At 46.8% G+C, this 16,324-nt stretch overlaps 1 protein-coding gene across 1 annotated transcript in view; it reads left to right on the forward strand.

Moving 5' to 3' along the window:
• Positions 1 to 14,686: 14,686 nt before the first annotated feature.
• ITPKB (inositol-trisphosphate 3-kinase B) overlaps positions 14,687 to 16,324 on the forward strand; it is a 71,528-nt gene continuing 69,890 nt past the window's right edge. Inside the window, exon 1 of the mRNA XM_069800022.1 lies at positions 14,687 to 15,070. The gene's annotated coding sequence lies outside the window, so the exon portion shown is untranslated. The remainder of the gene's footprint in view (positions 15,071 to 16,324) is intronic.

A 16,324-nucleotide genomic window follows, 5' to 3' on the forward strand; every position in this document is an offset into this window, starting at 1 on the left:
TAAACCTAAAGTTGAGGCTGAGTAAAATGTCACAATACAATTGTGTTAAGTCATAACCCCTCTTGTGTTTTCGTCATTTGGGAGCTCAGAAGTGTAGGATTTTCCAAAGCATAAAAACGGATGTGGAAACCCAAATACCACTGGTTTTCAGCCATTTCAGTGTGGAATGAATGTGTTGGTAATAATATAGTGCTGACATGCATCTTGTCAGCATTCAGCAGATGCCACAAGAGAATTTAAATTTTTGGTACAGCAAGATACGGAGAAGTACAAAAAAGAACTATCTGATGAGACTATCTTTCCATTTCCTGGGCTCAGAGTAACCGGAAATAACCAAAACCTATTTTTTTCAGCATTTCTTCTCCTTAGAAATACTGCATCAAGAATTGCTAAGAACAACCGGAGAGACAAAATCAGGACATTCACTGCCATCCTCGTCTCCTACCTTGTAAAGGCTTATTGTATCTGAATGTAAATCTATCTCACCAGAATATCCTGAGAGTTATTTCATGTGCAGAGGAACTGATGTTCCTTGCCAAAAGCAGAATCTGCTGCTGCTAGTGCTCAAAGTTCACCAGGTGAAGCAGACACTGGAGAATCCCCTTCCATTTTGCTGAATCCATGAAGATGAAGCTGATGAATGAACATTTTCATGGACTCAGTTTCAAAAATTTGCAGAGGTCTTCTCCTTCCCAGCACCTTTTTTAAGAATCTTTCAGCAACCACTACACAGTTTCCAGCATCGGCCCACCAAACTGACTGAAACCAATTGCTTCCAACAATTTTCCAGAGTTTCTTCAGGAAGAAGGGGGATGAAAAGCTTTGCCAGAGCTTTCCTCCAGAAAATTAGTGCCTACACTGATGACCCAGGGTTCATCAGGCAAAACTTGGATCAGCTTTTTCTTCTAGTAGAGGTGCAAAGGCAGCATCACCAGCAGCTTTTCTATCGCATACTGGAAGGACAGGAGAAGTTGAGAATGCCGATTCAACTGTTTCATCTGGAACAGAAACCCAAGATGTTTCTGATGAAGAAGGCTCCATTTTAAATTTTTTTTCTTGGTTTGACTAAAATTTCCAGCTGTAGCCATTTACTTGACCAGCCAGGCTTTGTTCTGCTAGACAAGATGCAAGATGAAGGGTAATGGTGCCAGCTGCCTGGGGAGCCGAACCAAAAGTTCTCAGACATCACCACAACACCTGTAGTGTGTCACGGTCACATCACAGCATGGCCTCCATCTCCTGGCAAAATGAAGCAGGGGCAGAAGAAATTGTGAAATAGCAGTGGTTGCTTTTCATTTATAGAGGTGCAGATGTTTTGAGTCAAGGTTCAGGAAGTAAGTAAAACTGTGTTTGCATTTCTTAAGTCCTGAAAGGCCAGTGCTGCATCCAGTTGCCTTTAGGAGTTGGTGCCCCAGGAGGAAGAGGGAAGGCTGCAGTGTTAGGAGTAGCAATGCCCCAAACCTGAAGTTTTTCAGTTCAGGACCTTTCACCCCCGCAGAAATGTCTGTACTCTCTTTGTTCTTATGGTGAAGCTCCTGTTTCACCACCTGGGCAGAGAGTTTTAATCAGCTGGGCTGGGGCTGCAGCCATCGCCCAACTGCTGGGTTTGTGGGACTGCTCCTCCTCTAGGCATGGTTTCCCCTTCTCCATCCGGCACCCTGACTAGCTCCCTTCTTGCCTCGTTTATTTGCCTGTGGGTTCTCCAGCTGAGCAGTGTTGCTAAAGGAAAATGGAAATCTGTTCCCAGTGCCTCCCCATTTCTTCTGTAGAATAACTCATGCTCTGCAGTTTCAGTAGCACTGCTTCTGTAGTGGGTTGTCCATGTACTGAGGTGATGCTCTCAGCATTAAGCAGTGTCTCAGTGGCTGCTCCATAGAATAAACTGTAAGTAAAAGCCTAAGTACATTTTGCAAATGAGATAAACAGGAGCTATGCATCCCAGCCCTTCCTTGGGTTGGCTTCCTATGCTTTTATTTGATACTTCAGAAACCAAACCAGCAAAACCAATGATGCTCTATTAAGCTTTTAAATTCAACCCTCTTTGCAAGACTGCATGTTTTCCAGTAAAGGAAGGACTTGATTGAGTGCCTATAGGAGTCAGTGATTCCCTTCCCTTCAGCATTTGGATCCAGCCCTGGGAATTTTATGAAACACTGGCAGAAGTGTGATGACAATAAGCGTAAGCCCAAGAAGCACTGGTATAGTATGGGCAGAGCTAATAAAAGCTGAGAGTTCTGGCAGAGTGAGAAGGGTCTCCTGAGCTGCCTGAAGGCCTGGCCCAGACAGACGCATGGAGCAAATCATCTAGACTTTGCTATTCACCTGCAGGGAGAAGATACAATGGAAAACAAGGGCTGTCCATGCAGGCTGAGAAACTGTGGCTGGGCCAAGCTGAGCAGGGACAGCTGCAGACAAGCTCATAACAGCTACTACAAGAAGAGCTAATACAGTAACTGTGTCGAAAGAATAGCTACTTGCAGGAACCAGTACAAGTAATGTACCTGGTGTGTTGGCTTTACTAAAGTTCATCATGCAAACGTGACCATATGAAAACAGGAATTAGGAAAAAGGCTTTAGTTATTATTAGTTATTTAGCTCCATCCCTTTCTCGAAATACAGAACCGAGGCTGTCAGTGCAGTCCCAAGACCCAAGGGTGGTTCTTGCGTGGGCTGGCATGCAAGAGAGCCCTTATTGCTCTCTCTGGTACTGCTTCCCTGCATTGCGTTGGGCATTGCACTGTCGCTGCTGTTGCCCTCCGCTTTCTGACTTGTGCTGTGGGGAGGACTGGTCTCACTGCTGCCAAACTCAGAGCTCTTCCACTTGTAGCTGCAGGGAGTTACCTATTCATTCATCCTGTTTACATCACATCAGCTTGTTAAAAAGAAAGGCTGACCGGTATGCTTACCTTAAGTGTGGATGGAAAAAATATATCTACCCAGTGGAAACTGATTTGAATTCAGTAGATTATTTAGTACCTTGTATGTAAATCCTTGCTTTCAATTTTTGAATAGTACAAGTGAAAATAGGAAATGTGGAAAAAGTACTCCTTGGAGACAGTGCTTGAAGGGATTTTGAACTGAATTCTGAGAGAACTTGATCAGTTTCTACCCCAGAGACAGCTGAATTTCTAATTTAGGTGTATAATATTAGACCTGGTCCATAGCCCATTTGAATCAGTAGGTATTTTTCTTTGGACCTAACTGGGTAACATATGCAGACTATAATTTGTGTTTCCTGCTACAGTTGTTAGCCTTTGGGGGATTTTTCATGGATTATCTAAATGCCAGAGAAAGAGCCAAAACTTATTTCAGGTATGATGTGATCCACTTTATGGGAGTCTTCTCAGGGACTGATTGGTTTATTATTCTCAAATTATTATGATTATTTCAAATGTAACCAAAATTAATCAAAGGCTTTCAAACCCTGCTGATACTCAGAATTGCTACAATAATTTTGCATTTACTTATGAAAAAGCTTCCATAATCGTAAATGCTTAAGTGTATTAACAGAAAATATTTGACTGTAATCTCATCCTTCTGTAATGATTTGGAAAATTGGGTGCTGTAATAGCTATTCTAAATCCATTTGCCTGCAATACAGCTAATGTCTCAAACAAAATCAACCAAAACTCATCAACATTTTACATGTTATATACACTTTGGAATGTTTGAAAATTAAAATGGAAAATAAACTATCAGAGTTATTCCAAAACCAACCCATCAAGACTGCCTTCTCAAAAACAGCATTATCGTTGAGAACAGGTTAGACCAGATGTGGGCTCTTTAAACTGATATGTTGTTGGAGACAGAACTTGACAAAACCCCATAGTTTTTAGAGAATGCAAGGCCCCACTTTCCCCTCTTACAACTTACTGTACCAGGCAAATGGCTTCAATTCACCTCAAACTTGACAAAAAAACCTCTGAGAATCATTTAAGCATTAAGAATGGGAGAGCATAGTTTTGACAGAGAAAAAGAAGAGATTTATGACTCAGGTTTTTAACAGAAAATGAAGTGCAATATTGACTTCAGGCGTTACCTGTTTCTGGTAAACATGGGAGACATCCTCTGTTAACAACCACCAGGCAAATTTCATCAACAGTAAAGTGTCCTGCACCGTTTCTGCAAAGATCATCATCCTTCTTTTTCCAAAGTGGCCAAAAGCTGAGACACATTTTGTTTCCATGTAAATGCAATTCTAATGCTTGTTCATGTTGACAGCTTGCATTTGAAGGACTCTAACCTACTTCCATCCACCTTTTGTCTGAAATGAAAATCTGTCCAATCACCTTGGGACACTGAAGCTGCCCCAGCACTACTTTTCCTCTGAGAGAAAAGCGATGAACCCCTGGTTTGCCAGAGCTGTAAGGACTCCCCTGGTCCTTGCAGTATGTTTTTATTGGATACTCTGCAACTGTAGGTGCTACTCAGAGTCTTGCCATGGAAGTTAATTTTTCCATCAGAGAGCAAGCAAGCTGGGAATATGGGAAAACAGAGGCAAGGAGTGTTAGATTTCTGTGCAGAGACTCAGCTGGCTACCAGCCAGGAAAGCCATCACTGCAGTTGTTTAGTTAAAAAAAAAGAAGAAAAAAAAGAGAAATGTAATATTTGATGACAATCTAATGTCAGAGTCCATGACATCGCCTGCTTCCAGCTGCTGATTAATCCTGTGAAAGAGATTAATTTGGACATGGAAGAGTGTGAATCTAACTACTGGGACAAATAACTGCATTCAGAAAGGAAGTAAGAGGGAGGAGTTAGTGTTTGGTCAAATCATTTATTTTAGAACAGCCCCAACCCCCAATTCTCTCTGTCCCTGTCAGATTCATTACTAAATCCTCGTGGCCCAATTGCGCTTCTATATGATTCAGTCTTGTGGCTTCCACAGAATTACTACAGGTTTCCTCATGAGCAGAACTGGTCATCAGCTTGAGGGAGAGGAGGTGGGAAAATGGCACGGGAGGAGATATAAAACCACTAATAATTTAGGAGTTTCAGTGAGGCTCAGCAGTGAGTCTCTGGCATGGGTCTCGAGAGCTTTGGGGAGGCTTCCTAGGGCACTTACTACTCCCAGTAACATAGGTGTTTTGGCTCTCATTCTCCTTATCTCAACTTTCTGAAGTATTCCTAAGTTCACAAAACCTGTGTATATTTGTCACTTCCCATCCAGGTTGATTCCTCTGGGAAAGGAAAGAGGATGGGAATATGACAGTGCAGGTACTTCAGGGCTTTCGAGTCAGGGGTTGGGAAGCATAAGATGCCACTTAAAAACCTCTGCAGGTGAGATCACTGTTTAGACAGTAAATCTGATGGCTAGCATTTTATTAGTTGTTAGAGTTCATCTCCTAGTCTCCAGTGGCCTCAAGTGCGCAAAGGAAACCCTGCTGCAGCAAAATGGAAGCTGATCTCTCCAGCAACTGTAATGGGATGACATCCAGGGGAGAACTGGGCCCAGCTTGCTGAGCAGGACAGCTCTGATGAGCTGCATTCTTTGGTTTATCACTGATGCACCACTCTCTCGGAGGTTTCAAGTCTGAGTACGCTCACATGCTGTTCCCTACAAAAACAGAGCCCTGCCTAACTCACCGGCCTCACCTAGGGTCTGTTCCTACAAAGAAGCCAAATTTCCATTTGTCTAACTTTGAAGTCTGTTCCACCAACTGTAATAAATCTCAGCCTGCTCCATTCTTCCTCCACATCTCTTTTTGAAACAATAAAAATGGTAGATGATTCCCTGATGACCACTGTTGCTGATGACGCAAATGGCACCTCACTTACTGGATCCTGTAAGTCTTGTTCAGCCCCATCCATCACCTTCACAGGGAAGAAGAGCTGTTAAGCAAACTGTCTCTTAATGATAGAGCTATATAAAAGAAAAATATTTTATTGTTTCAACATTTTGTTCCTTTTAGGAAATGTCAGAAATGTAAACCAGAAGGAAATAAAGTGCTTGTTTGGTTGGGTTTTTGTTGTTTGGTGTGGTTTTTTTTCCATGTAAAACACACTTGCAATCCAGTCCAAAAATGACCCTGAGGAGGGTTAAAGAAATTTCGTTGTGTAGCTAAGAAATGAAGTATCTCTGCCAAGAAATGATGGGTGTTTGCAGGATACTGTCTCCCCTATCAGAAAGGGTCATTCCAAGGCATTTCTCTGGCAGCTTTTATTAATCTCCCTCTCCCTGAGCCAGAAGACAGGAAGATGTCAGACAGCTGAGCTCTTGCACCATTCCCGTTCTCCTATTCAGGACAAGGCTGTCCTCAGCCAGCGGGAGAGAACATAAGGGAACTGGCAAACCTCAAACATTTTGTCACAGGGAGACGCACTCGTAAAGTCAATCCTTAGTGCTCTGTCTAGGTGCCCTCTTCCTGCTCCTCATAAATCATCCCTGAAGAAAAAAAGTTTCAGTCTGTTCTCAGTGGAGAGAAGACCACCACAGCTGCCAGTTTTTCCAGTGCCTTCAGCTGGGGGTGCAGGCTGTGTTCACACAGTGAGCCCTCTCTCTGCGGGCTGGGCTGCACCCCAGTTGGGTGAAGAGGAACATCTCCACCAGCCTTGAGAAGCTAGTCTCTGAGGGCAAAGCAGCCCACCTGGCACTGAGGCCAGCAGAGACACACCAGCTCTCCTCGTTCTCCCTCCTCAATGTTCTTTTTGCCAGGGCAGTTGTCTCTCTGCCCCCCTCACCAGACAAGTCCTGCTCTTCTCAAACAGCAGAAGCCTGTGGAAAAAATGGCAGAAGCATTAGTGCATGAAGGCCCAGCTGATGGGAGGTATTGGGAGCTCCCCGCCACCCTGGCAGCTGAGCCTCTTTGCCGTGCCCCTCTGCAGCACCATCTTCTGCCAGCTCTGCCTGCCTCAGGCCAGCCTGAAGTCCTACGTAACCCAGCCCTGAATGTTGCTGTCGGGGGTCATGGGACAATCTGGTTCAGACAATGAGGGCTACAGGTCTCGCTCTATAGGTGTGTCCAGGAAGGAAGAGAGCAAAGGATAGAAAAGGACTGAAGAACAAGTGGGAAGTAAACACACGGGTTCTGCTGAGGACCTGCAGGCCCCACACCTCTCCTCTTCTGTCCTTGCTTTTGCATCTCATTAAGTTACTTAGGCAATTAGGTGAATTCCCCTGGGAAGAAGAGAGCAGCCAGCTAGAACTCTATGGTATCCATCCCCATCTAGCAGGAAGCAGGGACTAAATATGTGACATTTAGGAACTCATTAGAGCTGCAATCTAGCTCACCAGCTCTCATTCAGCAAGCTTGGAAATGGATGGTTATTGTCTCCTCTCTGGGCCAGATCTTCACTTTCTCCAGCTATAATGGCTTTTTAGATACCTAATTTCAAGCAGCTGTTAGTACCTGCCAGACTATGAAATATCTTTCACTTTTTCCACAGGAAAAGAAGAATGGGGATCCCCTTCCTTGGAGCACAGAGAGTTGTGAAAGAGTGGCAACCTTCCTGGCAAGGTGAGGGACCATCCCAGCTCTTGAAATGTCTTCTTACTCAGGCACCCAAATGTGGGTTTAAATGCTTCAATTTAGTTACCCGGAGGTAAAAACTCCAGCTGTAGGAGCTTGCCCAGGTTTAGAGAGCACATGATAGTAGAGTGGGAAATGACAATGATCTGAAACTGTAGTCTGCAGTGGTGGCTTAAAAATCTTAGAAATGTGCCGTCTCAGAGATAAATAACTCTGCCGATCCAGGAGCAACATGGAAACACTTGGGGGAGGAGGAAGGGCAGCACAAGAGGGAGCCTTGTCCTGGGCATACCAGCCAGAGGAGGTGGGAGCACAGCAAGGAAAATTATGCTGCATTGCTGAATTTGCTGCTCAAATCCCAAACTGGGGAGCAGCTCAGAGAGCAGTTCACAGCTCCAGGAGCGGATGTCTCCAGAGCAGGGGCAGGGGGCAGCAGGGAGACAAAGCTCTCTTACTAGTTGGGCATGGAGAAGCTGCTCTTGGGACTATTAAAATGCACCCTTATTATGCCTGGGTATGTATGTATGTATAGAAACTTGTGATAGGGCTGAAAATTTTCCGAGGTGGACATGTATGCTGTTCTTTCCATAAGGGCTTTACTCGCCTGTAGTTGTTCAGAGGAAAAGCATGATCCAGTGTGTGGATCTCAATCTGTCTGGGAAAGATGTTCTTGCTTGAAACAATTTTATGTGCAAGGACTGGTGTTTTCCAGTGACTGCTATAATACAGCTGCTTTTCAGGGTCAGGGTCTGCTGACCTTTGCAATTTGTTGCGTGGCAATGAACAGTGCTAGGTACAGAAAATAGCACAGACAATACACTGTTGTCTGGCAACATCATTTAGGAATATTTTCATAGCTCTGTTGCTTTAGCTATTCAAAATTATGAAGAATTAACCTAGATCTGCCAGTTTATTAAACTGTGCTGCACTCACTCAAAGCTCAGCTTTTTTCCTTTCACAGACAATAGGAACAGACAAAGGTAAACATCTGTCCATCACAGAAATATTATGGTAAATGCTTAAAATGTATTATTATACCACAGGCAAAAATAGATTATTGGAGAGAGGCAAAATGCTTTCTTTTAAATTAAATGCCCACAGCCCTGTATGGGCTTTAAAATTATTAATCATGTCTTCTTCAGTGCCCTCTCTCTTCCATTTTTCAAAACACAGAGATCACTCACTACAGAGTGGAAACTTGGACAGCATTTCTTGTGATTCCATGTTCATCTCATCCCTAAAAGGTGCAGTGGAATCTCACAGCCCTGGAGGCTGAATATCCTCGTCGTATACTACCAAACCCAAACCAGTCTATGTGACACACTGCACACTTGAAAAATAGCCTGTCTTTTTCCTGCCATTATCGTAGCTATCTGAAACAAATGCAAAGCTGCCCAATTATGGTTATGTGGTCACAGTCTAGTGGAATAACTGTGACCCATAAATAGGAAAAACCTCTTCAGACAATGAAGCAGTATTTGAATTCTAATTGTTTTATCCCCTCAACCACAGACTCAGGTACAACTTTTAGTAGCTTCTGGGCCCAATGGGGAAGGATTTCCTTTTATAATTTTATTTTTACTGAACCTTAGTAAAACTCAAGAATACATATTTCATGTGCTCCTAGTGCCTCTAGTTCTCTCCGTGCAAAAAAAGGAAACATTAATGCTGAATCATGGGTTACACCCCAAACGTGCATGTGTTTGTATTCTTATTATCAGCAAATAGCAACCATGGGCCAACTTGCCAACATAAAGCCCTGCTGCAGTGCAGAGGACCACAGCTGTGGCACATAGTGACTGCAGACCTGGGCTTTTCTCTGGCACCAGGAAAAAACAGGAATGGTGGCACTGAAACTGCTGGGCATATCCAGACATAAAACCAGTAGGCATTCACATCAGACCTTCACATCTTCATCCTGGGGAGTTTACTAGCTTAGGGAAAAATAAAGGTACCACTGACATATATGCATTGCATCAAGAGGAAATGTAACATCTTGTGCTTGTTCTGGAGCTCCTAAACTTTCTTGTCTGTCGTGTTTATATAATTCCTTGTTAGAGTACTTTGCTATGCATAATATTTTCCATGCATACATTTTAATCTCCTGAGCTCTGTAACAGTTCTCCAAAGTCCTGCTGCAAAACCTTGAGCCTGTGAGCCAAGCTCGTGTTCTTAGCCCAGCACTAATGCTCTGCATATGTGTGCCGTGCATGGATATATAGAATGTATGCATCCCTTCCTCCAAGGACCCCAAGTGTATATGAAACTTCAGGGAAGTCACAGCCATAAATACCCTGGGAGACACAGGACGTCTTAGTATGGACTGCCTGTTTCACAGGCAGGTGAACCAAAGCGGAGAGGCAATAAGCTACTTTGCTAACACTCCACAGTGCAGCAGGAGCAGAGCCAGGAACAGACCGCCGAGATCTTTGGCTGGCTTTCTTGGCTGTGCCAAGCCATCTGACTTGGGGCAAGGTGCGGGCAGGAACGTGTGGAGGAGTCTCCCAGAGAACAAAACTGGTGCCTTTGTGCTCTAGGTGGACGTACGAGCTCAGGCAGACATGGGTGCAATACACAGGCTGCCCTAAATTACATTGACTTGCTGCAGGTGTCTCTGCAGAGTCCTGTGTTCTTGCTCCCTGAACAGGAGTTGGCGCAAAAAATATTAACCAGTCACTGCTTAGTTCTGCCATCATATGTGTTCCTGTAGCATAATGGGAGGGGAGCAAATGACCAGACAACCCAGCTCGGAGGTCACTGAGAAGTGGGAAAAACAGTGGCTTTCTGACTTGTTTTGCCACTGAAGCAATGTGAAAGGGCTAGTGCAAGATCCGGAGCCCTTTTCTCAGGCCTCCGCTTCCCCTGCCAGCCCAGCCAGACCAGAAGTGTGCCATGCCTGTGACAGTCACCTGCCTGAATGTAGACAATTCTCGGCACATAATTCAGTGTTGTATTCCTCTTGAGTCTTCTGTGGTTCTTTTTCTTGTAGAATGTTCACCAGATTTGTTCTCTGTCACACTGGCATAAAGTCAGTCTGCTGACTATAGAATTACTTTGTGTTTATCCATTCATTTCTGTATTTTACATGATTGTAAGGCTCAACTCACTGGTGAGGAAATGCTGTAAAATACTGACTTTCACTGCAAGGGTGCTGACAGTCCTTCTGATGCTGAACTGGATGAACAGTGACAGTTTGGACAACTCATCTTTGAAACACAGTGAAGGCTGTCTTGTCCAACCAGTCCAAAACATGACTGAGAGTAATAATTTTAAAAATGAATCTTATAATAAAGGAAGAATGGAAGGAGGAGGGTACTTTAGGATTGTAGTTGTTTTATGATTAAATTGTTAAGATTTTTTCTGTTTTGTTTTTACAATTGGATTGATCCTAAGAAGATTGTGGTCCATTCTGTCTTGTTCTAGTTTTATAATGCAGCCCATGGCATATTAATTGAGTGCCTCCAAGGATTTACATGAATAGGATGACCAATATCTGTCATGCAACTGTTCTCCCCTCTCCATGGAAGGAGGTATTTCTGCAGAACAGGACCTTGTTTCAGTAGAGTTTTGGGGTTTTGTTTTGTTTTTTGCTTGTTACTGTGGTTTCGAGTGGGGAAGGAGTTCTTGAAATCAGTACATGTCTCTCTGGGTTTTCCCTAAGGAAAGCGGGTCAGGGGAAGTAATATACCATGCACTTAGAGTGGAAAGTGCTGAGGCTTGCAAAACATCTCAGTCTTGGGGAGTCTGTTGCCAAGCCTCGGGCCCTCACAATGATGTAAGCATCATTGTGCCAGAGGCCAGCGACACTGTCTTCATCTTCATGCTCTGGCAACCTTTTAGATACTATCCCAGGCTCAGCATGGCAAGCCTTGAGATGTGAACCAGGACCTTGGCTCCAGAGGAAGAGGATGTAAGTAACAAAGGACAGTTCTGCCTGTGCTTGTGACGGTTACCAGCACCATTCTGGTCTGCCAGGGCTCCCCTAGCACTGGAGGGCTGTGCCCGGGAGCAGGCTTTAGCAACAGTCAAAAACTTTAGCTAGGGTCATGGCAGAGGCTGAAAGGAGTAAAACTCTGTTTTACTCTGGCTGTACTGTCCGCTTTTCCTATCCAACATTTGCTTCCTGCGCAGCTGATCTCCCCTCCTGCCCGAACAGCCCTCTCATCCAGCTCCAGTGGGGTGCAGGTGCTCCTGCTGCAAGATCCACCGCTCCCACTGGCAGCCAAACCTCCTCTTCCCCCATGCATTCACACAGGCAAGGCCTGTCCTGCTGGTCCTTCAAACAGCCACCACCCCACTGCTCTCGGCAGCCCCAGACCCAGGGGCGAAGCAGCTGTTGCCCAGCTGAGCCACGCACACTGCTCACTGGGCACAGCGAGCACATTTAGAACAACTATTTTTAAATAAGGCATGATAATTTATGTGCCTCCCTTCAAGTACACAGAGGTGCTGGGAGACCATTAATTTTGACAGCTGTGATACTTCTTTCCCCAAACGCTTATAGCCAGTGTGTCAGTGGGAGATGTTACACAGTTAGGACAGCTCCATGCCCTTCTGTGTCTGTCCTTACTTTGTTTCAGGACTAAATACGTTCTGCAGTGAATATATGCATACATCCTGCAGTGAATATATGCCCTTCCTAAGTGGAAGATCCTGTTCATTTTAATGGCCCCACTGTCTTGAATAAGGACAAGTTGCCCACACAAAAGTTGGCTGGGTCAGCTCTTTGTCCTAACCCAGCCTGCTTCCGTATCCTCAAGCACTGCAAGGATTTTCTTTGGAAACAGGAAGTATAAATTGAAATGAAGAACATGACTTAGACGCAAGATCTTTTAAGACCCAACATTGGACTTTTACTTGAAGAATGTATGCTGAGGTTGCAAGCAAGTCAGAGTGGGACCATCTTTTTGTTCTCTTTGTACAGCACCTAACGCAACAGTGCCAAAGCCACAGAGAAGGTTCCTCAGCAGCATCAAGCAACTATAGCAGTGCTGGAGCCCGGAGACATCCGTCTGTGTCTATGAAAGAAACTTGTCTCCTTTCTTGCCTTCATCCTTGTCCCTGGATTGGACTAGCAACCTGTTTCAGTTCATGCTTTCCATTTAGGCTAACCTCAGACACTTGGTTTCCACTTGATTGGAAACAAGTGTGCTGAAAGCTGTCTGCTCTTTCTTCACTATACAATGTGGACTGCTGCCTGGCTCCAATCTGGAAGCAATTATTTCCCTACTGTACCTACCCATTCTGAAAAGTCAAAGACTTATCCCTAGACTTTTTTCGTCTTCCCACTTTATTAGCCGCTTCCTTCATAAAGAAAAGCTTGTAATTGTATATAATGCCCACAGAACAGCTCTAGCTCTAGCTCTGGATGTCACATATTTCTGTTATGTGACAAAAATACTGCCATGTTTTAAGGCCAGGTCTCCCATAGGGAGTTTTGTATCAGTAAACTTGCTGCAGTGAATTCACCACTCCTTTGTCCTCTTCTGATAGGATGAGAGCTTGAATTTGTGGGACTTTAAGAAGGTGCTTTAAGCACCCATTGTGGTTATGCTGGTGTAAATACTCTTAACCCCAAAGAATGGTCAAAACATCCACGCACAGATGTGCAGTAGTGCTTGCAAGTACATGCAGATGCTATTAGCATAGCATAGTGCAGCTCTTTTAAAAAAAGAAGATCCTTGCTTATCTGCATGTATTCCTGGATTTATTATTTCATTCAAATGTTCCTACTTTTTGATATGTGTATGCAGACACGAGGGAATGAGAGCAACAGAGAACCAGAATCTGCAGATATTTGCAGATAGGGGGAAGCTTATGCCCATGAATAGTGCCATTATACTCAGTGGGATGACTTTTCTAAGAAAGATTGATCACATACTTTATTTCATGAAAGACCAGCTCCTGACTGAGCACAGGCACTGAGGAAACGGATTGGAGTGGAAAGAGTCTAAAAATCTCTTTTCCTGCACTGAATTCAAAATAGCATTTCTCTTACTGGAAAAACAAACATAAGCTCATTTTGGGTGTCTCTGTCTGTCTGCCTGCGGGATTGGCAACCCACACCTTCTGCAGATTCAGAGACCTCTCTGCCCCTGTTTATGCTCTAGAGGTTATGTCTTAATTACAAAAAGCTGATCTGCTGTGACATCAGTTTCCCTCTCTAGGGGAAATTCCTGGCTGTGAAATCCTAGCAGAGAGACAAATTGCTGTTGGTTTTGGTTTTTTTTTTTTTCCCCTTGGCCAGTCCAGACCAACCCCAAAACTGCCATCTGGGTTTGACCTTGACTACTACTTTGAGAGCAAATCGCAGAGCCTGCTCTCCTGAAATGCTGACATACAGACAACTATTTCCAATGAGTTATCTTGATACAGAAATCATGCTGTATCACAGCCAAGAGCCTGCTCCCTCTGCCAAGCAGGACCCGTGCCTGGGGGCCGCAGGAGCTGAGAAAGTGCTATCTGTGGCCTACCCTGAACCAAAAAGGACGGATGGTGTCCTGGACATGTTAGGTACAGCTCTGCCTAAACCTGGGGCTGTGCTACAGCAAGTGGATGTGCTTAAAACCCTCGTGTTTGGTGTCTGGGGATGTGGGGGTCATCTCCCCTCCATGGGACGTGCTCACCCAAAGCCACGCAACCCGGCAGGGAGGGCTTTGCACCAACTTTGGTCTGGTGTGAGCGACCAACGGGCCGAAAAGCAGCAGGACTGAGCCTTTGTGCCTGGGGGAAAGGGGATGCGGCGTGAAATGGCCGGGCTAGCCGTGCCTTCGAGCTGGGCGCTGGGGGACACGGGTGGCCTTTAGCTCCGCGTTCCTAGGGCTGCAGGCAGCACCCTTTGCCTTGACCGCTGTGCCCAGGGGAGGAATACGAAGGCCAGCAAGCGTAGGGAGGCTGGCATGCGGAGGAAAGGCGGGAGGACGTGTGTGTGTCCCCCGCCCCGGCTGCGGGACCTGCACCGCTCGCTCCGGCCGGCCGGGGGTGGAAAATGGCTCGTGTATCTTTAACCCACAGCGGCCAAAACGCGGCGGTGGTGGTTTTTTTTTTTTTTCTTAGTTAACAATGGAAACTTTTTTTTTTTCAGTATTTCCCTCCAGCCGAGCAGCGCCGAGTGAGCAAAAAAAAAAAAAAAAAAAGAAACTTGTTCCGCTGAGTTCAACCCCAGACAGGCTCACAACTTCCTTCCTGCTCTCCTACCCCCTCCCTCCGCTCTCCTCCTCCTCCTCCTCCTCCTCCTCCTCCTCCTCGCCGCTCCTCTCCCTCTCCTCCTCCTCCTCCTCTCTCCGCCTTTCCAGCCGCACCGGGAGCGGGCGCCGGGGCCGCGGCGCGGACCTGGCCGGAGCGCGGAGCCGCCCGCGCAGCCTCCGCCGCCGAAGCGCGGAAGGGGAGAGCCCGGCGCTTTCCCCCCCACCCCGTTGCCTCCCCGCCTCGCCCTGCCCCACCGCGGGGCGAGGAAAGCCGTTTGAATCCGCGGAGAGAGCAGGACTCCCGGCCGTGCACCGCGCCCGCGGAGATGCTTTCTGCAGCGCCCTGCGGCCGCCGGCGCCGGCGGGCGCTGCCGGGCGGAGCGCACTGAGGGCGGGCGCGGACCTTACTCCCAGGTAAGCGGGGACGAAGGGGACGGGACGAGGGGGACGGGACGAAGGGGACGGGCGCGGCCGCCCCCTCCGCCGGGATACCCCCCCGAGCAGCCGCGCCGGGGACCGCGGGGAGAAAGGGGCGAGGTGGGGGGGCGAGCAGAGGGGTTGGCTGCTGCCCCGGAGCCGAGCGGGCTGTCCCGCACCCTGCCCTTGCCCCAAGCAGGCTGTCCCGTACCCAAAATCTGGTCGAGAACCGTGTGCCGGTGCTCGGTTTCGCACCTGAGCCAGAGTGCTAGGGGCGTTGCAGCGCCGGGGATCCCTGCAAAGAGGGGTTGTCTGGGCTCTGCTGAGCCTCACGCCGTCTCCGAGCAGCGCCTGAAGGGATGGGGAGCCTTTTGGTCACACAGTCACTGGGGACTGTGCTTAGACCTGCGGGCACTTTACCTGCCAGGAGCCTCAAAGGGGGATGCACAGGGGTACCACTGACAGCATCGCACACAAGTGCTTCCGAAGACGTGTACACCCATAGCCAGAGTCAGCATGCACGCGTGTAAACAAGCCTGCACGCTCATGTAGGCAGCGCATTTGTGTGGATCTCATGGGTTCCCATGCGCCAGCATGGGATGGGGATTGCAAGTCCGGTGGGACATGGAGCTAACAGACATGACGGAAGGCGCGCTGAAGTACAGAGGGGCACAGAGAGCCACCTACAAAAGCAGAGTCTCTCTCACATGCATACACGCTCACACTCACAACAGGGCAAACACCACCACACCTTTCTGCATGCGGGCTATGACTTGGAGGCAGTTGCAGCCGTTGATGCCCCAGAAGGCAGACGTGCACAAGGGAGGCACGTTTAGACAGGGCACGTGTGAAAATGCGTGAGGCCATGCTGTTGCACATGGTAAGTTAGGGGAGTGGTGGAGATGTGGACCCATACTGTACAAAACTGGGCAAGCAGGGAGCCTTCACATGTATCATTGAACAGAAATCCATGCCTGAGACTTGGTCTTGGTTGTAGGGGGCAAACCGGAATGTGGCAAATTTAAGCTGTTTGGAGTTTTTCCCTTTCTTCAGAAAATGTTAGCTTTTGGGGCCAAAACTTGAAAGCTGCCAACTTTCAGCTCACACCAGTTGGCCATAACTCCCTAATTCAGTTGTGGGAACGGCTGCTGACTGTATGTCCTCTTGGACACGGCTGCTGTGGCTGCATCGACAGGCAACCTGGAGAGGGGGCAGGGAAGGCAGGAAAGAGGGGAAACAGCCCCAAACCTG

Source organism: Haliaeetus albicilla, chromosome 13 (genome assembly GCF_947461875.1).
Source record: "Haliaeetus albicilla chromosome 13, bHalAlb1.1, whole genome shotgun sequence".
NCBI lineage: Eukaryota > Metazoa > Chordata > Aves > Accipitriformes > Accipitridae > Haliaeetus > Haliaeetus albicilla.